The sequence below is a fragment of the Cupressus sempervirens genome, chromosome 11 (genome assembly GCF_028749045.1).
Source record: "Cupressus sempervirens isolate cs-2001-9-10 chromosome 11, ASM2874904v1, whole genome shotgun sequence".
Classification (NCBI taxonomy): domain Eukaryota; kingdom Viridiplantae; phylum Streptophyta; class Pinopsida; order Cupressales; family Cupressaceae; genus Cupressus; species Cupressus sempervirens.
The window spans coordinates 571,877,928-571,903,095 of NC_143128.1; the positions used below are offsets into that span (position 1 = coordinate 571,877,928).

The window sequence follows — 25,168 nt, forward strand, 5'->3', positions numbered from 1 at the left end:
GCATGCCGTCCAAAACAAAAAAAATTGAAATTTACCAAGAAAACCCTTTGGCGGCAAGCCTTCCAAAGAGGGTTAGTAAAAAAAATATGAAACCTGCATACACAAGATTTGTTAAAAAGAGCTAAAATCACAACACAAACTTCTTCTCTCAATAATGTCTCCAAATAAGGTGTGCTCCAATGAATGGCAACCTTCACCACAAAACTTAAAACAAGGATTAGATAACCAAGCTCTGATACCATGTAAGAAATGATAATGTTGAACAAGGAACGAGAAACAATCCAAGTAAGTTAAGTGTGAAACAATGTTACCATAAGATAAGAAACTCCAAGAGCATACACCAAGATGGTTCAACAATGGAGACAAGGATTTATAAGGGGAAAGCAAAGAAAACCCCTTGTGAGTATTATGAATGAAGGCAAATGCCTAGAGAAGAGAGAGAGAGAGTGTTGGAGCAAAAGTAGCTCAATACAATAACATCAAGTGCTAAGAGAGTGTTGTTGTTGAAGAAAGAAGGAGGAGCATCTCTTATATAGAGATGAGAGAGGAGTTGCATTTGTAACTCCCATTTCTATGAATGCCACATTCATAATAGGTGTGTGCAAAGTGTCACAATCCTCTTAAGGAGGATAAACTAAATAAAGAAATAAACAAGAGTTGTCCTTACATGTGGAATAAAGGACAAACAATGACATGTCCTCCACATGTGTACAAGTGGACAAACTACATGTAGGGACCCTTGGAATATCCCAATTAAAATATATATCCAAGGAAAGATTAACCTTTCTAACATGTTTAATGTCTCTTCTTTGTGTCTATTTTCAATTTTGAAGTTTTCTTTTATAGGTGTTTTGGCATTACTCACCCTTGGATAGGGGAGAAGTGGCCATTTTCAGGAAAAGGTCTTTAGTTGGAATCCAACAGTGTAGAGTCTCTTCTCAAGATGAGAAGAGGGAGAGAGGGTTGGGTGTTATGCCCCCCTACCTGTCAGCACAAATCACGTATGAGTTTTGGCATGTAAAAATGAAAGAATGAAAGTTCTTGAGTTATAGCCCCGATTGGGCATCTGTTTTGGTGTTGTGTCTGACATCTCTTGTTGGAAAAATCCACCTTCTCCCTAGTTTTGGTTCAATGTCAAACCTGTTGTGAGAACTCGGTATGGGAATGAATGTTTGATTTTGTCTCCTTGTTATGTTTGTTTGTCACTTGGTCAGTTTTCATTCTCTCCATGATCTCGGTGATGTACTGTTGAAAATGAAATGGGTCCCTTGTTAAGGGCTATGAAGGAGATTTAATTTGGTTGTTGAAATTCAGTTATGTTTGGGATTGAAATCCTATGTAAAATGTATTTAAACTTTTGTTGTAGTGGCAACAATGTCGAGTTTTCTTCCTAGTTCTTTCCGGACAGAACCTTTGAATTAAGTGGTCAATAAAATAATGATTGAATAATTTCATTTCTTATGAGAATTTTAGTATTTTCAGTTATAAGTATGTGTATCTAAAATAAGATGAAATGATGATGTTCAATTATGCAAGCTTCAAGTTCAATTATGTTAAGGCAAAAAGTATGTTATGTTGGGAACTTGATTTGTTTTCGTGCTTAATATGAGATAAAATTGCTCTTACATTATTATGATAGTAAACTATTGGATTCTATTTTTTTAAACCCATTCACAAACCACCCCCCCCCCCCCCCCAAAATACATTACTCGGAAGAAAAATCCATATTTAGAAAATATTTGCAAAAAAAAATAAAATATAACACTTAGTCAAAATAAAGACTTTAAAAATATACATATACATACATCCTAGAGCAAAATGTCTCTGGATTTTGTATGAAAACAAAAATAATTCTTCTTGAGTACCTTACTTTATATTTTTTAATTCAAAAATATACATATATATATATATAAGAATTGCTATTCATATCCTAAATATCCTACCAATCCCTCCTATTTAACTTTTAACAATCACTACCCTCTTACACTTATCCCATGATTATAGCGCATGGGAAGTTGGAAAAGGTGATTTGGATATTAATATCCTTTCCTCCACCTTTTCCTTGGGCATCATGGGTAGTTGGGGATTTATTTTTCTAAAAACAGAAACATAAGTCAAAGTATTAATACCTTGAAACCCATTTTTCAACCCTTGATTTGACTCAGGTTTGTAAACTCGACATCTTTCCTCACATTTTGGTGTTGCCTGCAAACATTTGTATGTGTTTTGGAAATCACATGTCCCAATTTTCGCTTGTGTCTGTGGTACCTGCGCTTTAATGGGGGCAAGGTTCCAAGTTGGTATTAATGCCAAGGTTGGTAACAGAGTTTCCTTTTTAAAAAAATCAGAACTTCCAACATATTTTGGAGTGCCGACTTGGCCCATGGCTATATAGCCACAAAAATGCACTCCATTTACATTGTTTTTTCTAACTTTTCAAAAAAAATTCTAAGTCCTCTCCTTCGTAAGGAAGTGCATTTTCGTGGCTGTATAGATGTTGCCTGCCCACTTGGGCCTGTATGTGCATAAAGGTGGGTGGGAAACACACCTATCATGGTATGTTTGTTAGCGTGCAGGAGGTGGGGAGCCATGTGGCTAAAGTTAGCAAGTGGGTAAGTTAGGTTATAGGTTAGTTTAGGTTTATTTTTAGTTAGTAGATTAGTGTTTTGTAGGTCGATTTATATTATATTAATACTTTCTTAAATTGTGTTATTTAGTTGGTTAAAAGTTGTTTAGGTTTAATGTTAGATTAGTATTAAAGATAGTTTAGTTTAAAACATTAGTGTAGTTTAAATTAAAAATGTTGTATATTTTAGATTAAGTTAGAAAGTAATTTTAAATTAAGTAGTAGATTTAATTGTATATTCATGTTTTAGGTATATTTAGTGTTAGCTATTGTTTCATTTTATTAAGTTAGTATTGATAGACTAGTTGGTTGCAATTGTTAAATTTAGACTTTATTAAATAAAGTTTTTAACTAGATAGTTTGTTAAGTTTAAAACAAGTCTATTAGTATATGTTAGACTAATAAGATAATGTTAATTTGTTTTGATTTTATCATTTAATCAAAGATAAGTTTAAATTATATTGTTATTTTATTTGGTATGTTTAATTTCAAAAAGAAAAGTGTATTTATATATTTAAATGAAAATGTGATTTGAATAAAGTTTTTAAAAAAAAAAATTTATTAGTATGTTAGATGCGACATTTACTTTAATTAGTTCTTGATTAAAATTTTTTTTTTCAAATTAATCAGACCATATTCATTGAAAATATTATTCAATAATTTTAAGTATAATGTTGTAAAAGTAATGTAACAACGAAACAAATGTCGATATCGATTTAATAACGAGAAATTAAATTTAATGATTTATTCTTACTCGTTATTTTAAACATAAGAGGTATTTTAGTGAACTTATTTCACTTTTGAACACAAACATATCAACTTAGAAGATTTATTTACTTAGAAATAAAAAAAAATTGTTGCATGTGTTTTTGCCTTACTTATTTTGAGCATGAAAAGAAGTGGGGACTTTTATTTAATTAAAGGGGAGAAAGTTCCTTTTAATTAAATAAGGACCAAGGATAAAGTGTTCAAACCATTGGTTGTAATCAAATAAATTATAAAATGAGGATTTTATCAAGAATAAGTGATATTAGGCAAAAATGTTAGAAAGGGGGCTTATAGTCTAGATGACCATTTTTGGGTGATTAAGAGATCAAGGTCAATAAGACTAGAGTTCAAGAAAAAATTCCCTAGGTCTGCCATACTATTAGAGAAGCCTTCAACACCCCCTATCTTCTTAGAAGGATAAAGGGGAGAGTTAAAGTCATCGAAAACCATCCACTTAGAACTTTTGTTATTAATAAGATTAGAGAGAGTGATTCCTAAAGAAATTTTTTTTTACCTCTATTATTTGGGGCATAAATATTGACTATATTTTAGGACCAACTAGAGGAAGCATCATGGAATGTAGTAATAATAGAGTTACAAGAAGAGTTTAGAATAGTAATTGACAACTTAGTCACATTCCAAATGATGGCTAAACCATTTGATGCACCTTGAGAGTCCTAGAAGATTTGGAAAATACTAAAATGATTTTCCCTCATAAAACCATACCCATCAAATGACTAAAGAATAATTGAACAATCTTGTTGGATATTTCTTGACTTCCCTTTCTATATCTTAACACAACACTACCTAAATCTTCACTCCTCCACACATCAATTTTGGTGTTGTTGGAAGCTTCAAATATACAGTATTGTAGGGCATCTTATTTGTTGAGGAATAGAAATGGCCACAAATAGCTTTCATCAAATTAACCCATTTCACATAGTAGGTCTATCTGTGATTTTGGGATGAAGGTCATAGGTCTAGCTATTCACCATTGATGTAGGGGTAATGATCATTGCTCACCATGGAGTGGCATATTACTTCAAGAATATGTCTCCTACAATACATTTTGTAAGAAACTCTTGCTTTCCACATAAAATTATCATTTATAGCAGCACTCCATAGAAGCATATTCATTAAGTTTTCCACCTTTTGTTTCATAACTCCAACATAATCCATCTTGAATTTAAGAATATCTTTTAAAATCCAAAGAGGTATCTAATTTTCAAATAAAACTATATCAATCATTAATCTTTCTCTCATGGGATTTTTAATATTGACATCAAAGACTACATTGTACTTCCACTTAAATGAACTCACTTGCTTGTCATAAAAACTCTAAACATACTCTAACTGAGATAATTGCATATCTCATATATCTTGATTATTATTGCTAACTTTTATATAATTAAGAAGAAATTCATAAACAAAATAGGAAGCTCTAGTGACCATCCATGCTAATTCCATAGAAGTGAAAGGAATAAGTTCACCATAAAACTTCTCTATCTTTTTGTCCTTGAGCAGAATGTGTTGTTCAACAAGTGACTTGATAGAAACATGTGAATTTCACCGCTAGACCCTCTTCTACATCTTTCAAATTGCCTTAAATTTGAAATTTTGATTTCCTTGTGCAACTCCTTTTTCCCCTAATAAAAAGGGTTGATAGAAACAAGATGGAGGGTGCATAAATCATGTTTGGAGTATGGTGATAGACTTGGCACTAAGAAAATATGAGTAGTAGATATGTGAATCAATAAAAGAAAAGAATTTTACTACTTTTTGTCTTTGATGCATTTTTTCTGGAGCTTAGCCAATGCCTCCATGTATTGGGACAAGACCAAGCTCAAGACAATATGTATTGTTCACCATAATTCAAAAATCCAAAAACACAACAAATTTTTCTAAAATTTTCAGCATTTATTCTTCATGATCTACATATTTTGTGATTGAAAACAATAAAAATTTTGAGAGAACATCATTGTGTTTTTATAAATCTAGGAAAAAAAATGTTTTTCTAATTTTTTTTTGTCTTTGATGCATTTTTTTAGAGCTTATCCAATGCTTTCATTTATTGGGATGTGACTAAGGTCAAGACAAAATGCATTGTTGAGCAAAATTCAAAAACTCGAAAGCACAATAGATTTTGTTGAATTAGATAGTTATTATCAATATCTAAGTTGCAGCTATGAAATGTTACCATGGCTATTCATTAAAATTGATTAAGTGATTAGAGGTCCCTTATAGAGAACATCAAATAAAATACATACATGTATGGGAATCTACTAAAAAATGTCGTCTATAAGTATTTTGATATTGCCAACTTTTATTTGCATAGTTTTCTCTTTTGTTGGCCAGATTATTTTCATTCAAACATTTTATTGAAAACATAACACTTCTCTTAATTGACTAGATATTTTTAGTCGGATGCTCTCAAGCAGGCCTTAAATGTGATGGTTGTATTGGCTATTTTTCAACTTTTGAGCTATATATGATAGGCTATTTTTTTTTAGAACTGTATCAATTGACATGTTAATTTTTTATAAAATCATCAATATGATACTTGAGTTTATAAGTTTAAACCATGAAAGTTCATAATAGATAATATTTTTATAATATACTATATAAATTTTCTTTACCAATTTGAAGTATTAGTATGCAAAATATAAACTTAGAAACTTTCTTAGGTTGCATATATTTTTGATTTTTAATTACTTTTTAGAATATTATATTAATTTTTAGAACATATGAATTTAAAAACTTTAAGATATAATTTTTTTAAAATATTACTAATTTATACATATGTTTTGTTGATTTTTGACAAGCAATTGTTATCTCAAAATGTATAATCAAAGGCATTAATATGACCAAACCTTCATAAAGAAACAAGATGATAGGTAGGGGTGATCGTTAAATTCTAGGTCTACACTTAGGTAACCAAACAATTTTTTTGGACATGGCTATCCTCCCTACAAAATGTACCATTGACAACTTTTTAAATAAAAAAATTCACCAATTGATCTTCATGATCTGCATATTTTGTGATAAAAAATAACAAAAAGTTTGACAAAAAATCACTGCAGTTTCATGAATCTAAACAAAAAACATGTTTGACTTTTCAATATTTATGCTTCTGGGTGAGATTGTGTATAATTTTATCAGCATTAACATTTCAAATCATACTCAATGATCCATCACTAGGATGAGAGAGCTAAGAAAAAAAACTCAATGATCCATCACCAAGATGAGAGAACTAAATTTTTTTTTTTCTTAGCTCTCATCCTGATGATGGATCATTGACTATGATCTAAAATGTTGATACTAATAAAATTACACACAATCTTACCTAGAAGCATAAATATTGAATAACATGAATTGTGGAAATTTTTTACAATTAATGTTTGGCTTTATTTTTTCTTTGGTACATTTTGTGAAGAGATTAGCTGTGAAGGAATGACATAGAAATATGAAACTTATAAAAGTCTTCAATTTTCATCCAATATTTCCATGGATTAGAAAAGTCTTGCATTCTATCACAGTGTGGACCAATAATAATCCATTCCCACTATCAGGAATAATAATACGAGAATCAGAAGAAATGCAAGCTAAAGACTTTAGAGTCTACAAGTTTTGATTAGAAAAGTTTTGGAATGATGAAAAAGCCATTAGATAATAAAAATGGTTTCATAATTTTAAAATTCAAATGCTACGTATTTTATCATTGGTGATTCTCGTAAAATAAATATGAATTGAAGAATATATATGTGTGGTTTGATTGCATAGACCATGTAAAGATGAAGAGGTGATTTAAAGTTATTCTATTTTTCTAAATAATCATTTGTATTAAATTGATTTGTAAAAAGTTTTATTTATGATATTTTACTTTATAAATTTTTGATATTGTATAAAATATTATACAAGAAAATTTGTTTGTGTTTTTTCTTTAAAAAATGTAATTATAATGTTCTATAGAATTATATTTTTTGATGTATAAAATATCATATACGTAGTCTTGTCTATGATTTCTTATGTTGATTTAATCTTTCATTATAATTCATATAAAGTTATCAAAAATATTTAGTCAAATTTATAATCATATAAATTATAAATTGATGTAATCATTACATCATCTTTCAGTATAAGTACTAGTTAATAAAATTGGTACAACATGTGTATCGTTTTCCACAAATACAAAGTCAAAGTTGGCATACCCTACAATAAATATTTGTTGACACTAATTCTATTATTTTACTATTTTCTTTGAATTAGGTGAATCTACTAGAATTTATTTCAATTTTTTACTTCTTTGACAATACTTTAAAGTACAAATTTAAATTATTGTTCTAGTAGCTTAATAAGTCACTAAAGAGAAAAATAATTCATTAATGTGAAGTTGAAAGTTTGGTATATATAATTTTAAAGTCAACAATGTCATTTGTCCTTACACCATTTTTTTAAAAAAGATTTTCTTTTCATATATGTCCTACACATTTTCACTTGCATGAATCAATAGGAGAATGTGTAAATGGTTATTTTTTAAACTATTAAGGAAAATTAATATAAATAATAATATTTGATAAATGTTTTATTTTATATGATTTCTAAAAGACAAAAAAAATTGCACTATATAATCTTTGAGGGAGTTTGGTGTGATGGTGGTTAAGACCTCTATTTCTTGGAGGATGAATAGGATGTAGAGAACTACTTTTCTTAGACTCTGCCTCGAAACGACTAGCTTGTTGAGAAATCAATGTGAGAAGAAAATAAATTCTCATTTTATTCATTTTGGAAAGAATATAATGATAATTTAAAAATGTACGTTACCTTATACTATGAGAATTTGGAATGCAACCCAACATTACCAAACCTAAAAAGGAAATACAACCTGTACGAAAGACCTCTATTTCTTGGAGGATGAATAGGATGTAAAGAACTACTTTTCTGAGACTCTACCTCTAGATGACTAGCTTGTTGAGAAATCAATGTGAGAAGAAAATAAATTCTTATTTTATTCTGTTTGGAAAGAATATAATGATAATTTAAAAATGTACGTTACCTTTATAGTATGAGTAGTTGGATCTTTGTACATGTTGTATTTCCTTTTTAGGTTTGGTAATGTTGGGTTGTATTCCAAATTCTCATAGTTTAATTTGTCATGTAGCTTGTTGTATTGGTGCAGAAGTATTTCTAGTTTTCTTCCCTTTTTCTTATTTTTTTTCCTTCCATGTCTTTGTTTAATTTCATTTTGTGCCTTTTCCTAAATGTGTTTACTTGTGGGTTTCAAATCCCTCCAATAACTTGCATTGTAGATGTTTGTGGGTCCCCTCAAAACTTATTTTTATTTGATATAAAATCTATAAAATAGTTATATATGGTATATTTACCTTGTGTTCTATGTGTTTTCATTTTCTTTAGTTTAATTACCTTATGTGAACACTTTTGGAAACCTATTTCCCATCTATGAATTTCTATTGTTCATGAGCATAAATAAAATTTTTTTTTTTTCATTATTCAAAGAAAATGTAGTAAGGAAGAAACTCTCCTATATATATAACACACATTATTTCAAAAACACTTGAACCAAATGATCAATGCAGTGGTACGATTGCTCCAAGAATTTGTATGGTTTATCTTCTCAAGGTAATGAGACAATTTCATAGGTTGTTGGACTAGGTATCATGATGATACTATCCGTTCAAAAACAAATATTCATGATATCTTTAAGGTGCTCAACTATACACATGACTTTCTTAAAGGAGGTTCTAGAACAATTGGGAAAGAAAACACTTAACCTAATCGAATTAGCCAATCAAAATTGTTATAGTAATATATTATCTAGGTTACAAAAATATCTTGCCTTCTTTCCTAATTTTTTGTGCTTGGTACAACCTTAAATTACACTTTGGGATAGTTTTGTGACAAATAAGGGTTTTTTTAATTTTGATTTTTATTTTAGAACATTATTTACAAATGAACATGGTGCGATGTCTCCTAGAGTTTGAGAGAGAAAATAGTTCATTGGGGTACTAGAACCTCGTGCCTTTATGTGGACATAAGTAGGTTCGTCTGGTGATCTTTTTTTTTTTTTGGTTACTTAATGGGTTTCCTTATCTCAATACTTTATATTCTCAAATAGGACTCTATGTTGAGGCCTTGTTTACTATGTTATTGAGGATAAAAGGTGACATCTTCAAGTATCTTGTTATAGTTCCTTTTCTAAGCGTGACCTAGGAAATAATGATGTACATAAAAGCTTGAGCTCATCTCCAAGCTAGACACTACTACCCCCTCATTCATCTTCCATAGGTCCCAAAGAAACCTAACTGACCATTTCCACATTTTTCCAAACAATAGATGATATTTTTAGTGCCTAAGTGATGCAACAAATTACAACTCATTCTTCCTTAGGGTTCTCTTTATTCCAAAAGAGTTGAGTGCCTTCATATAAGAAGAGTATTTTGGTAAGGAGGATAATGGTCGCATAAATATTCTATAGCTAGGTCTATAGATTATTTCTTTGAAAGTAGGGGTGTGATATCCTAGGTGAAAACTAGCCAACTCATCTCTATTGGTAGATGCACATCTTCGATGTTGTCATAGCCTAGATTTGAGGGACCATAACAATTCTTCTTTATTTTGATCTCCATATTTTATTTTGGATATCTCACAAGATCTCTCCCACATTGTCACCATGAGATCAATATTATGTGTAAGTAAAGGGGACATCATGAGCCATGGTGAAGCTTCACACTCTAGTTGAATGGTACGACAATGGAGTAATGAAAATCCTCTTAGTTCTTGTGATTGAAAAGAGGCTCAAATATTTATGCATAATATTTCATTATGCCATAACACATGGTTCTTTATAGGGACTTCTTTAGAAGATAATTTTTTGAAGACATCACTAAATTGTGGTTAAATTAAATTTGGGTCCCACTAGGAATGCTTGAAAAGTTTATCAATCGCCAAGAGGATTATTTAAAAATATGGACAATTAGGAAGCTCTACATATGGTGCATCTATTTTTTGTATAAAGAGTGACCTCTAAGATTGTATAATTTTTCTCTTCATTATTACAATGAGAAAAGTTTTTTAAAAAAAAGAAAGAATTTGCACTACATGGTTGTGCACCAATTTTTCTCATAATATCGCATGCTTGTAGAAAAACCTTAGCAAAAATTTAGTTCCTTTAGCTCCAATATGCCTTCCCTCAAAGGTAGACATGGTATGAATGAAAGATTTTAATGAGGGGAAGAAGATACTTGTAGGCATGCAACTCATGCAAGTGATCTAAACATAATGTGGGTAGTGGTCTATCTAGAAAAAAACAATCGTCTAAGAATTACGTTAGGAGTAATTGTACCTAATTAGGTGACTATTTAGGATACAAACCTTATGTGGTAAAATCCAAACCTTAAATAAAAGAAAAATAGAAGAGAAAAGAACACACTTGGTCCATTACATTACCATGTGTGCAAAGGATGCGAAGGTCAATGCATGCAAATTGGGTTAAGCTTAAGGGGGATCCACACAATACACTCTATCTAACAAGAATCTTTATAAGTGTAAATATGCAAAAAACATGCAAAATTTGGTATCAAAGCCATAGGTTTCAAAGATCATATTATGCATACAAGAACAACAAGAAATGATATAAAAATTATCTCTATGGTAAAAAAATTAAAAATGATTAACTAGATCAAAGCGCATTAATACAATGTGTTTTTTTGTGTGTGTACGCACGCACATGCACGTGTGCATGCACACACATGTGTTTGTGTTTGTGTACATCACTCTATTTTTACAAATGACAAGGTTTCAAAGGTCCTTATTCCCCTTTGATTTGGATGATGTGTACCTTTTGATATACAACATAATTTTGCAAAGGAATCATATTCAAGTCTTTATAATTTTACTAATCATATGATGAACAGGTTGGTTGCACTATTTTTCAACTATTCACTAAGATGGGGTTTATAGTGGTTCTCCATTTCATGTGTAGTCAATGTTTTCTAATTCAAGAAATATTTTCCCATGATTCTCTCTCTTGATGTAGCCACACAAATATGACATGTTGAAAAATCGGTCCCACTTTTCATGTTTTAAATAGGTGAAATTGACGAAGGTTGTTCCCCTTAATGCCACAAACACCTAATAGAAATAGAGAAATAACAATATTTTGTCACAATTGAAAATTATCTCCTTATTATCTCCAAACATATGGAATTGTAGATTTTCAAGCCCATATAGGTGCCCTCATTAAAAATATATTGCAAGACAAAGTTGTGAATTACCACCGAGAACTTCCCTAGACAACAATATATTCCTTCCTTATATAGGTAATTTTCCACCACTCAATAAGGTTCTAGGGAGTAGCACTAACCCTTGAGATTGACTAACCCTAAAATTAGTAAATTTATTGTATTATAGTTAGCTTAAAATAATTACAAATAATGAATTTAGGTAGCCCAACTTGCCATAGCCATAAATCTTTAACCATAGCTTTGATTGGCTATTATAACTACTTTTTGGAAATTTCAACTTCTAGTCTACAATGCATGACTTGTGTAAATTCTAGTCAATCAAGGTTTGACACCTTTTTAGAGAATCTAAAGCCTTCAAAATTGAGCTCAAAGTTTGGTCCCAAAAATTTATAATAAAATTATGTGATAACTTTGATACATATGATATGATAGTTAAGCTCCAATGAAAGGCTAATATATCTAAGATGAACCTCCATCTATGAAATTATAACATTTAGAGCTTGAATGGCTAACTTAATAGAAATAGGAAGTTTCCATAAATAGAAACTCTACATTGAAATACCCTTATTGAAAGATAGAAACAAAAATATTCCTGGGTGATGCAAGATTACCCTTATACCCAAGATGCTCCTAAATTAAACATTTAAGTAATTTGAGTAGTGACCCTACCATGTTTAATTTTTCAAAGGAAAACCAAGATAGTTAACATCCTTCTTTATCATCCATGATGAATCTTCTATTGGTTATCCTTTCCATTTGACTAGATATTCTTCCTATGACATGTTTTATGTGCTTCAGCCAACAAGATTATCCAAAATATCCTCAATATCCTCAAATGAACCATGATTTCATCTCTAACCTAGAAATCCTTATGCCTCCTTTTTTTATCCACCTTACTCTTGTACTACATCTTCATCTTTGTAATGTGCTTCATCACCTCCTCATGGATGTTCTTTAGGTGTTCAGCAAAATCCTCACCTTCAACACTACTTATCTCCCCTTTATCCAACTTCCTTAATTTAGAATCATTTATTGGACTACTCCAATACACTATGTAGAATGGTAATTTACTAGTTCTTCTATTGAAAAACTTATTGTATGTAAATTATGCTTGTGGTAAAAAAAAATCCCATCCTATCATCTTATCTCCAACCAAACATCTCAAAAAAATTTCCAAACTCCTATACACAATAGCTATATGTCCATTATTTCATGGATAATAGGATGAGTCTAACTTCAAATCTATCTTCAACTTCTTCCATAATATGCACTATAAATACTCAACAAACTTAGTATCTCAATCTAAAACTATGCTTTTTGGTGGACCTTGTAGTGTCACCACTTCTCTGAAAATATTTTTTCTACATGAATAACATCACTAATCTTCTTATAGGGAATGAAATGTGACATCTTTGAGAACATATAAAACACCAAAAAAATTAAATCATTCCCTTGTTGAGTCCTTGGAAAACCAAGAACAAAGTACATGAAAACATCCTCCCATGAATTCTCTGGTAAATGTAATGGTTTATACAATCCTATATTATTCTTTGTTCCTCTTTTAGCTAACATACTCTACAAGATTTTGAAAAATTCTTGACATTTTGTTCTAACTATATCAAGTAATAATTCTCATTAACTAGAGAAATGGTTTTATCTTGACCAAAATTTCCAATCAATCCTCCATTATGCTTCTCCTTCATGAGATTCTCCCTCATAGAACTTTTTGGAATGCATAACTAACTTCTTTTGAATAATATACTATCTTGAATGATGAAATCCAACCACTTGGTTCTATATAGAGTAATAGGTTTTGTACAATCTTTCCAAGCTTTACTAAAATTAGGATAAATTAGATACAAATTCTTGAATTCTTCGAACCTAAACACCTCAATCTACATATTTGTTAGGAAAATTTATTTTCTAATAAGAGCATCTGCAATGTTGTTAGACTTCCTACTTCTGCGTTTCAAAACAAATGTGTAACTCTATAATTTAATCTCAACCCATTTCAAATTTCTTTGATTCAAATTTCCTTAACTATTCAAATATTAGGAAACTTGAAAATTACTATACAAAATAAACTTCTTAGGAAGAAGATAGTGTTTCCACTTTTTTAATGCCTAAACTATAGCATAAAATTCTTGATCTCAAAAATATTTGTTTTGCTTGACATCGTTTAAGTTCTCATTGAAATAGGCTACATCTATACCTTCTTAGATAAAAATAGATCCTATTTCAATACCACTAGCATCATAATGTACTTAAAGAAAAATCTTATCAAAATATAGAAGCATTAAAATAGGATGTTCTATCACTTTCCATTTAAATAAATTAAAAATTTATTTGCTCATGTATTCCACTTAAACTCTTTCCTATCCCCTCTGATTATTTTAGTCAAGGGTTTACAAACACTGCTAAAACCTATATAAATCATGAAAAGAACTTGACTCAGTAACACTCCTTGGAGAAGATCATTCAACAATAGCCTTCACCTTCTTTGATTCTAATTTAAAAGATCTTATGTTAGTAGCACTTCTTTGAGCATGTAATGATCCCTTCATATAAGACATACAAATTTCCAAATAGAGTTATTTGTAGTATAAGATCATTAAATATATTATTGAACTTGAATCCAATCAATTGATTTTTTTATGCAAAAATCCTATTTCCTTCTCTAATGTTTGAAATAATTTATTTTTAATTTTTTATAAGTCTATATATATATATATATATATAAATTTTTTTTTCATACTTAATTTTACATATTTATTAATCATTTTTCATATTTATTAAAAATTGTTACTAATATTAGAACATTTTCCTTTATTATGACTCCTTATATATTTTCTTACCTTTATATATATATATATATATATATATATATATGAGACATAAATATTATAAAGGAATATTCTCTCCCATAATAAAGGCTTTATTTAATATGCATTTTTTTTTTTGGTTTAAGAATGTATTTATTTTTGTCCTTTATGTCTTCCGATATAATCTGGATCCCACATGGATGCACTTTAAAAGATTATTGTAAATTGATGGTACTATTACCACCTTTTCAGTGTTACTTAAGTATAATGTTTTTATTCTCCACGTAATAGTGGATTTCCGTCTATATTCTTTTCACCTGTTCAGGTGGTCTACTCATTGTAAGGCATGCATTTATATATTTCTCTCAATCATCTATGAGGAAAGTCATGACATTTGAATTGCGTAGTGACAAACAATATTATTATTATTTTTGATAACCTTGTTATTATTAAATTTTTGATGATATATTTCATTATTATAATGATTAACTACATGCCTTTTATAATTAGTAAGATATTAAATTTGTTTTCTAATATTTAATGGGTATGTCTAGGGTATGTGCAAGATCATGGTCAACCAAGCTATGCTCTTAAGTGGTAATAAAAATTTAGAAAATTAGGGTTATGTCAAGTCGACATGCAATTTTCTACTTGTTATTAACTTTATATCAAAAAGTTGAGAGAAAAGAACCTCTAGAAAATTGAATCTAGTTTCTAAACTACTAGGACTTATCTAAAAAAAAAAACTGATTGGTCAAAATTTTGAATTTTAATGCAATATTACAAAAAATTTAGAACGAAAATAAGTAGACATATGTCTGACCACCTTAATCAAAATCAAATGATGATATTTTTTAATAATATTCTAGATATAAGTAGTAGACTCATGCTTGGATGTGACACATATTTTTGGGTATTTTTACTCTAAATAAATAATCAATAATTAATTTTTAAATTTAGTATTTTTGGAAAAAAAAAACTCTCGTGTCTAACAACCTTAACTAATTCAAAACTCTGCAAAATTCAATTTTTCATTTATTTCCCTTACAGTAGAAGAAACATAGAATGTAATGCATCTTTTGGATTTTAAAAATGTTGTACCATTTGAAAGTTATAGTTGTTTTTCAAGTAGTGTGTTAGTCAGCACTTTATACATAAGTCCATTAGAAAATAAGTACTAATTACTCAAGAAACTCATAATTTAACAAACCTTACATTTATGGAAATATAAGAACACTCTTAAGAAACCCTTTTCATTTCATCAAATTTGGGTGGAAAAAAAAGTCGTCAGCTACATGTTTGAAGTAAAAATCACATAAAAACAGGCCAAAAGCACATTTTAAGGATGTTTTTAAAGTTGACCATATAGGTTTGGTATCAAAATATATAGTAGACCTGATAAAGATATTAATTGTTTTCATTTAGTATCGAGGTGGGTGGGAAAAAAGTTCAAATAGATTTTGAAATGGTTTGAGATATTTTAGAACTATAGATTTTTTAGATTGCCACATTTTGGCACACCATGATCTTGCACATACCCTCTAATATAATCATTATATTGATTTGGTAAAAAAAAAATTAATAATTGATTATTTAAACTATTATTCAATCTTAAGATATCTAACTTATCTAATAAGTGATTAGCTATTATTCACATATATCTATAAAAATAAGACTATCCATTATGATTTTTCATTAGATTCCTTTATAAGAGGGGATATTACAATCCCATCCTCTTGAAATTTCTCATTCTCAAGCAATTATGATTTGTATTTCATATAGTAGATTTTATTCAATCCACAACTCTAACTTAGTTTGATCCAAATAAGAATTGAATGATAATAAATTGATAAGTGCATATGTATGTTACGAGAACCTTGATAGATTAGATGCTAATGAGATTGGTGAATGTAAGATTAAGCATGATTGATGATTTCTTTGGGATTGATGATGAATTGTATCTTGACAAGAGAATTCATAATCTGCGATTGATTTTTAGAGCTCCCAATATCTTTTGGTTGTAGTTGATTCATTTAATGGCTTCTTTGAGGAATAATAGAATGTATCCAAATTAGTAGTTACACAATTTATCTTATTCATATTTTTCCTTTTACATGATCTCTTTTGAGTATGAAAATTTTCATTGTTGTAGGGCGCTAGATACTCATCTATGAGTAGGCACCCTCAAGGTATTGGGACTACATGTTCTTACCCATCTTGGACTCTTTCCTGAAGGCATTCAAAACCATTTCTTCACCTATCTTGAAATATTTCATCAAGGTATTGGAACTTGTGTCCTTACCTATCTTGGAATCTACCTATCTCATGGGGATTTACTTTTCCTCTCCCATCTTGACAATAAATTATTTGTATTCATGAATGAATGTATATTCATCATTTTTGTAATCATGTTTCTAGCTTTTATTATAATATGTATTCAATAGTTTGATATTTTATTGATTAAAGTGTTTATAATTGCTACACTACAGGATGGAAAGATCATGCTCTGATACCACTATAATGATCTCTTTATATAGGACATAAAAATTACCAATTAGAGCTTTTTGTATTATGGGATCATTAAATGTATTATCAAATTCGAATATGATCAATTTATTTTTTATGCAAAAATCCTATTTCCTTCTCTAATGTTTGAAATTATATAATTTTAGTTTTTTATAATTGAATTTTTTTTAATATATATAGTTATATATAATTATATAATTATATATGTCATACTTAATTTTACATATATATTAATCATTTACTTATAATGTAAATTATTTCATACTTATTATAATTTGATACTTACTAATAGTAGAACATTTTCCTTTATTATGACTCCTTATATATTTGCTTACATTTATCCATTTTAACCACAAACACACACACACACACACACACACACACACACACACACACACACATATGACATAAATATTATAAAGGAATATTCCCTCCCATAATAAAGAGTTCATCTAATATGGCTTGTTTTTCCATTTCCTACATATGAAAAATGTGCATCTTCTTTTTTTTCGGTTTAAGAATATATATATTTTTTTTTGTTATGTCTTGTGATATAATTTGCATCTCATGTAGATATACTTTAAAGGATTATTTTAAATTGATGGTACTATTACCACCCTTTCAGTGCTACTTAAGTATAATGTATTTATGCTCCACGCAATACTAGATTGCCCTCTATATTCTTGTTGCCCATTTAGGTGGTTTACTCATTGTAAGGCATGCATTTATATATTTCTCCCAACCATCTATGAGGAAAGTCATGATGTTTGAATTGCCTGTGTTAAATAATAATAATATTATTTTTTATGACCTCATTATTATTAAAATGTTTGATGATATATTCAATTATTATAATGATTAACTACATCCCTTTATAATTAGTTAGATATTAAAATTTGTGTTCTAATCTTTAATGGGTATGCCTAATATAATCATTATATTGATTTGGTAAAAATATAAAAGAATTAGTAATTATTTATTTAAACTATTATTCAATTGTCATAATATATCTTACTTATCTAATAAGTGATTAGCTATTATTCACATATCTATAAAAATAAGACTTTCCATTATGATTTTGTATTAGATTCCTTTATAAGAGTGGATATTACAGAGCAGGCCATTCAAGGATAACCTTCACTTTCTCTAAGTCCAAATTAGACCTTCTATAAAAACTACAAATCCTAGATACATTAACTCCTTCACAAAATTGTCCTTCTAAAAAATTAATCAACATTTTCTCTTCCCTCAACTTATCAAAACCCCTAGGATTATGCATTAAATAATTCTCTAATGCCTTCCTGAAGATGAAAATAGTATCAAGGTAGACAATGACAAAATTACCTAGAAACTCTTTTAGTACCTCATTCATGAGCTACCTTAAATTTCTTGGTGCATTGGTTAACCCAAAAGAAATGAATAACCACTTACAAAACCCTTATTTTGTCTTGAAGGAAGTCTTCCATTCATCTCCTTCTCTAATTTGAACCTAATGATATCCACTCTTCATAACTATCTTTGTGAAATACACAGTTTCACTCACATAGTCCATAATATCATCCATCATAGTAATGGAAACCTATACTTGAATGCGATCTTTTTGATCATAGACCTAGAATCTATACACATTCTTGATTCTCCATTCTAATTTAGTGTTAATAATATTGGTATAAGATATGTACATTGACTCTATTGAATCAACCCATTTTGGAAACGCTTGTGCACTTGTTTGTTCAAATATTTAATTTTTGTCTGTGTCATCCTATTTATTACCTTATTTAGAAAAATAGCTCCTAGAATCAATTACAATTGATGACTGATATTATTTACTCTAGTGATAGTCCTTCAAACACATTATCAAATATAATATCCAAAAATTTATTCTAAAATCAACTATGTCTTTAGGTACATCTTTTACTTTTCTTTACCAATTTTTTGAATTATAGAACACATATACTCATATCTCATACCGTCTAGGGCTATTCTCCATCAATAAAACTTATTTTGGAAATACTATATACCTTTTCTTCTATGTCCTTCAATGACTTTAGCTAATGCCACTCTCTATGCTTTATCTTATGTTGAGATCTATCCTTTTTCAAGAAATAAGTATTCACATGACCATCATTTACAACATGAATTTCAAACTACCATGGCCTACACAATAATATATGACATACATCCATGGGTATGATTCCATTTAGTACCTCATAATGATAGCCCCCAATCTTGAACTTCACTAGGTAATATTTTGATGGGTTGTTATTTCACCATTCTAAAATTTTGAAAGTTTATTGTGAAAATTCAGGTTAAATATGTGAAATTAGGGTTTACATGTCTTTTTTGCAGAGGTTTTTCTAGAAAAGCCCTACTTTTGTCATGAATGTCTTTGCTTTTTATTATTTTCCTTTCTATGTTTGAAACCCTTAGGTCAATCTTTTATATGCACTTTTTTGCATTTAAAGAAGGTTAACGTTATTTTTTCAGTTGTGATGTTATGATTCCTTCTTAGGTTCTATGTCTCTAGTCTAGTGATCCTTGACTATTTTAAGGTCATGATAGTATGGCACAATTCTCTAGAGGGTTTTCACAATGTCTCCACACTTAGTAAGGATGGATCATCTTGGCCAACAATGTTGCAAAAGACTTCTTGACACTAGATCTCAAGGGTTATGAAAGTTCACAAATATGCCACATGGAATGATCTAGGAAAAGCATCATAACATAAGTAATTTGAAGGTGGAGAAGCAGCGATCAACAGATAAGGTAAACTATAATGCTCCTTCATGAGTTTGAGATTTTAGTGCTAATGTTAAGTGGAGATTGGGCGATTAACTAGTTTCCTAACTTCATGTAGTTAAGACTGCAATCTGAGTTGAAAGATGTGATGTAAGGAGAAGGTTATATAATGTGAAGGAGATATCATGGTCAAGGGCACAAAGTAAGAAAAGGGCTGTGAAGTAACGAAAAAGGGTAGTGTAATAGTGTTCACTACTTTTTTGGGTATTCTAAAAGCAGACAAGAAAAGAGATGGGATGTGGTTATCAACTATAAAATAGAGATTAACAATAGATCTCTACATCAATGATTTCCATCTTTTATGATTGTTGTGACCTAGCAATGAAAGAATAATATGAGTGTCATTGTTTCGTGTAGCCAAAGGTTGAATGGAAAATATGAGTCAAGAGGTTGAGATAAGGTCTTCATGCAACATAATGGTTAGAAAAATATGATGATATAAGACTCACAATGCTAAAAAACACAAAGGCTTTTAATTCTTTGCACTATCACAAATTGAGCTATTAAGCTATTGATAATTAGCAAGAAGTAGAGATAGGGAAGAAAACTTACCACCGCTACATCGTTGTTCTTAAAAGCGTGGGTACTTTATGAAAAGGGGTGATTTTATGGGTGTTGGCAAAATGATGAATGGTAGTAAAAATGTTGTAAAATGTAAATGCAAGTGTTTTTTTGGAAATTCAAAAGATTTCATGCATGTTGCCTTAAATGCATTTAATGCTGCTCTTAACTCATAAAAGCCATTAAAGAGTTTATGAAATGAAGTATCAGTCACCAGTCTCAATGAAGTTGATATTGTAGAAGAGATAATTGTGAAAAGAAATTATTTAAATGTTTGAATTAGAGAAAGTTTGACTAAATATTTAAATTGCAAAGAATGGTGCAAGAAGAGGAAAAATTGATTGCTTAGGTAAATGTCGAAGAGGTTCAATTGTTAGTGTTTCTCAAGGAAAAACAAAAAGGCCTAGTCCTTTCGCAAATTAATGAGTGTGCTTCTTGACAAATCAATTGAATGCACAATCTACAAATTTTCGTACCTTGAAGGACCTATATAGTTTTTTTAGAGATGCAATAGTGCTAGAAACAAATGGAAATGAATTATTCTAGTTCTTCTAAAACAACAGGGTGTGCAAACCTCCAATTTCAAATCCTTGGAATAGGAATTTGGGTAAGCTAATTGTACAAGAGGTTTTTTTTTTATGTAGACCTACCAAAAGATTTGATCAAAACATATAATATAGTAAACCACGCATTTCATAATAAGGATAGAAGTATATTGTGTACATTGGACAAGGAAAATTTTATAGAAGTTTTTGATTTAGGAGGACCCATGACTAGTATTATTGAGTCAGAGAAACTTTAAGAAACATTCAAAATATGGAAGGGTTGTCTCACTGAGAGGGTCATGAGGAAACATATCGCTATGTCCAAGAAGGAGAGGGGTGAAATTCCAAAGAATGTAGGGGATTTATTTCCCCTTGAATACTTGAGAAGATATTTCCATTACACTGTCTTTGGTTTGAAAAAACTAATGGGACTAGATGGGACCATCAATGCTCCTAGTTCTTTGCATATAATGGCATTGGATATACAAGATCAACACACTAATGTTGGATATGATTTTTTCACTCATATAATCAATTTTATTCATAATGAGAATTTTGTTACACAATAGGGAGACTTGAAGAATTTTAAGTTTCACTAGTATTCATTGTTGATACATGTGATCTTGTACAAGAATGTGGGGTATATAAACCCAAGTTTCATTGAAGAAACAAAGGAGATGGGATAAAATCTACCTTTTCAACATTGAACACAAGTATGGAAAATTGTTTACCCTTATGTAAATTCTCTTTCTTTTTACAATGATTTTGTGTACCCTATTTTGAACATGCTAGATGATGTAGCTAAGATGGTCCCAAGAGTTGTGAGGAAGTTGATTAAACCATCTAGGTGTTATGATGAGGATAGAAACTTGAGACATGATTGGGTAAGAATTTTTCTATTTGAAAATTATTCTATAATAAGGGTTTATGGATGCCCACAACCAACTCATCTTCTGCCCAAATATATCCCTAAAGATTGGGAACTATTGACTTTTTTAGGAAACTAATTTTGATGAATAGGGAATATTTAGGGCCCACTATCTGAAAGGGGACCTTTTTTGTATAAATTTCAAGGTAGCACATTTTAATATAGGAAAAGTTGTAGTTGAAGAGCTTGATTCATTCATTAGGGAGTTTACATTTCCAACTAGTCCTACTAGGACACATTATCCTAGTGATGTTGTCAAGATAGCCTTGAGATAGATGAGGGGATTCAATTTTCCCCTGAGAAAACAAATATGGGAGGTGGATGTCAACATTGATTATTTGGAAACAGTAGTGTGCAAAGATATAATTGTGAAATGGAGAGAAATAATGGAAATTGAGGAAGAGATGAAGAGGATTGACCCTTCATTCAAGGGTTTTTATCATGAGGAAAGATATTTGGATAGGTATAATAAATGCCTTTAGAATTTTTAGGAAATTATTCCCGAGTGCTTACAGATGTGAAAGATATGTTGGAGCCTAAGTCTGCTTAGTAGGACATTATAGTAAAGGTTGATGAGGAAGATGAGCAACTAAAAAGTTCAACATGGACCTAAGGAGACAAAAAAAAAAGAATTGTTTTTTTTGAGATACAAAATAAGGTTAGGGAAAAAGCTCTCCAAATCATGCTAAGAAGGATCCAATACTTTGATGAATTGAGGCATAGATTTTTAATGAGGCAAGCCATTAAAAAGGAGAAGATCCCTAACAAAATTGAGCTTGAGGCCAAGATGATTGATGATAGAATCATAAAAGCTCAAAAATTTATGCACGATGATGATTTCATCACAACTAAAGAATTCAAAATAATTCTTTTCAAATTAAATAAAAATGAATTGAGTTTACAATTACAACTAGGAGATTTGGACAAAAGGGTGGTTGAACTGGTAGGAAAACTACAAGAATATGATCCTAATAGGGAAAGCCTCATTCTAGAAGAAGCTAGAGAGCTTGTAAGAAAAAGTGGAATGATATTGTTCATTGGTTGGGAAATGAGTTCATCTTTCATGTTTGACTAGATAAGGAGACAAGAAAGATCTATATCTTTTGAAGATGTCATTCTAACTAGAGAGTTAAAAGGATCTAGCTTTAATATTAATATCCAAACAATAGAAATATGGCGTATTTCTCTAGAAAATGATAAACCAACATCGATAGAAGTTAGAAATTCACCACAAGGATATGTGATTTTATAGAATGTCAGTTCTACCTCTGGAGATCAGATATTTTATATTTTGAATACAGTGTCACTCATGGGAAAGAGTAACATGAATTTACTAGAGGAGAAACTATATCATGCCTATGGAGAGACTAAAAAATAATATGAGGAAGAAATGAAGAAGACTTATGTATTGGAGCAAAGGAATACTAATTTGGAAAATGACATAAAAATACTAAAGGTTGTTACTAGACCCATCAGAGAGGTAAATGTTAAAAGGACACAAACATAAGGAGATATGTCAAACATGGGTGTAATGGAAAGTTAGGAAATTGATGTGGATGTATATGAAGAAGAAATAGACAAAAAGTAGAGATAAGGACAATATAAAATATGCTTTCCCATAAGATAGGTGTCCTGAAGAACATCCATAGTAGTTGCATCTCACTACAAGGTGTTGGGTACCAATGTTCAGAGGCCATGGGGTCCCTACATAAAATTCTTTGACAAAATTGTTCCAATGTTAACAAATAAAAAATATTTTTTGTGATGTGGAGCCTAATCAAAATCAAAGATTTATTCAGTGTAGTGATATTTAGTTTATTGAAAGGAAGGCTATCAAAGGATAGGAAATTACTGATCAATTAGTAGAAGCATCGATGTAGAGTCTTCTTCCACTAAACATTGACTTTCAATTATTTCCATGGAGGTATGGGGCAGTGCCCCCAAGACAAGGTCAAGGGGTAGAACCCTTGCGAGGTCTTGTGGTTATTGAGTTGTAAGTGATTGCAGATTGTAATCACTAGATAATAATAATATTAGACTTGTTGTTAGTGGATATATCCTAGGGATTGGATGAACCATGTTAAATCTTTGTGTCTTGTGTTCTCTTTTATGTGATCTATTATTTTATAATATTGGTTATCTTTACATGTAACTATTATTTCTATCTGAGGTTAATTCTAACAAGTGGTATCAGAGTTAGACTATCATAATTTTTTTTTAGCCATACCATCGTCATTTTTTAGTAATTCTCTGCACAAAGGTCTCACGGTTGAGCATGAGCAACAGAAGATGAGGGTAAGCTAAAGGTGGAGAAGTTTAATGGTCAGAACCTTTAGTTATGGAAGATGCAAATGGAGGACTATCTTTTTCAGAAGGATTTATGAAAGCCATTGTAAGGAAAAACAAAGAAACTGGGAACTTTTATAGATGATGAGGACTAGGATATTTTATATAGAAAGGAATTGGAATTATTTGATTATTCTTGGAACCATCAGTGACATATGACATTATAAAAGTGAAGATGATGGAAAAGTTGATGAAAACCCTAGAGAAATTTTATGAAAAGCCCTCTCCTTCAAACTGGGTATTTCTCATGAAGCATTTATTTAATATGAAGATGAGAAAAGGTTGATTTTTTTTAGATCATTTAAATGAGTTTAATACTATTATTATTTAGTTATCTTCTATGAATGTCAATTATGATGAAGAAATCGGGGCTCTCTTGATTTTGTGTTATTTTCTTGAAAGCTAGAATGGCTTGGTAATGGTTGTGAGAAATTCTTTTTTTGGATCTAATACCCTAAAATTTGATGATGTGATTGGTGTTATTCTGAGTAAGGAAACTTGTAGGAAAATCTCAAGTGGATCTACACCAAGAAGTACTTTGAATGCACAAAGCAGGGGCTGAATGACTAAGAAAGGAAATAATTATGGAAATCTTGAAAATCAAGAGGAAAGTCAAAGGGAAAGATGTTTCAATCTAGAGGACCAATATATTGCTAGTATTGTGGAAAACCAAGGCATAAGAAGAAAGATTTCTAGACTTGAAAGAAGAATGAAGGAGATAAACTAGAAGGGAACAATGAAGAAAATATGGTAAGTATCAAATCTAGAGAGGATGCTTTGCTTCTTTCTTTAGAAAATGTTGTTGATTCATGGGTTTTAGATTCTGGTGTTTCATTTCATGCTACACCCCATAGAGGTTATTTAATTGAATATGTCCAAGGGGATTTTGGGCTTGGTTTTTTGGGGGATAATAAACCCTATCAGATTGTTGGAAAGGGAAAAGTTAAGATTAAGTTGTAGAATGGGAATCATTGGCTACTACATGA

At 30.2% G+C, this 25,168-nt stretch overlaps 1 pseudogene; it reads left to right on the top strand.

Annotated features, from left to right (window-relative positions):
- The first annotated feature begins 2,519 nt into the window (after positions 1-2,519).
- LOC149530921 (histone-lysine N-methyltransferase CLF-like) overlaps positions 2,520-25,168 on the top strand; it is a 32,377-nt pseudogene continuing 9,728 nt past the window's right edge.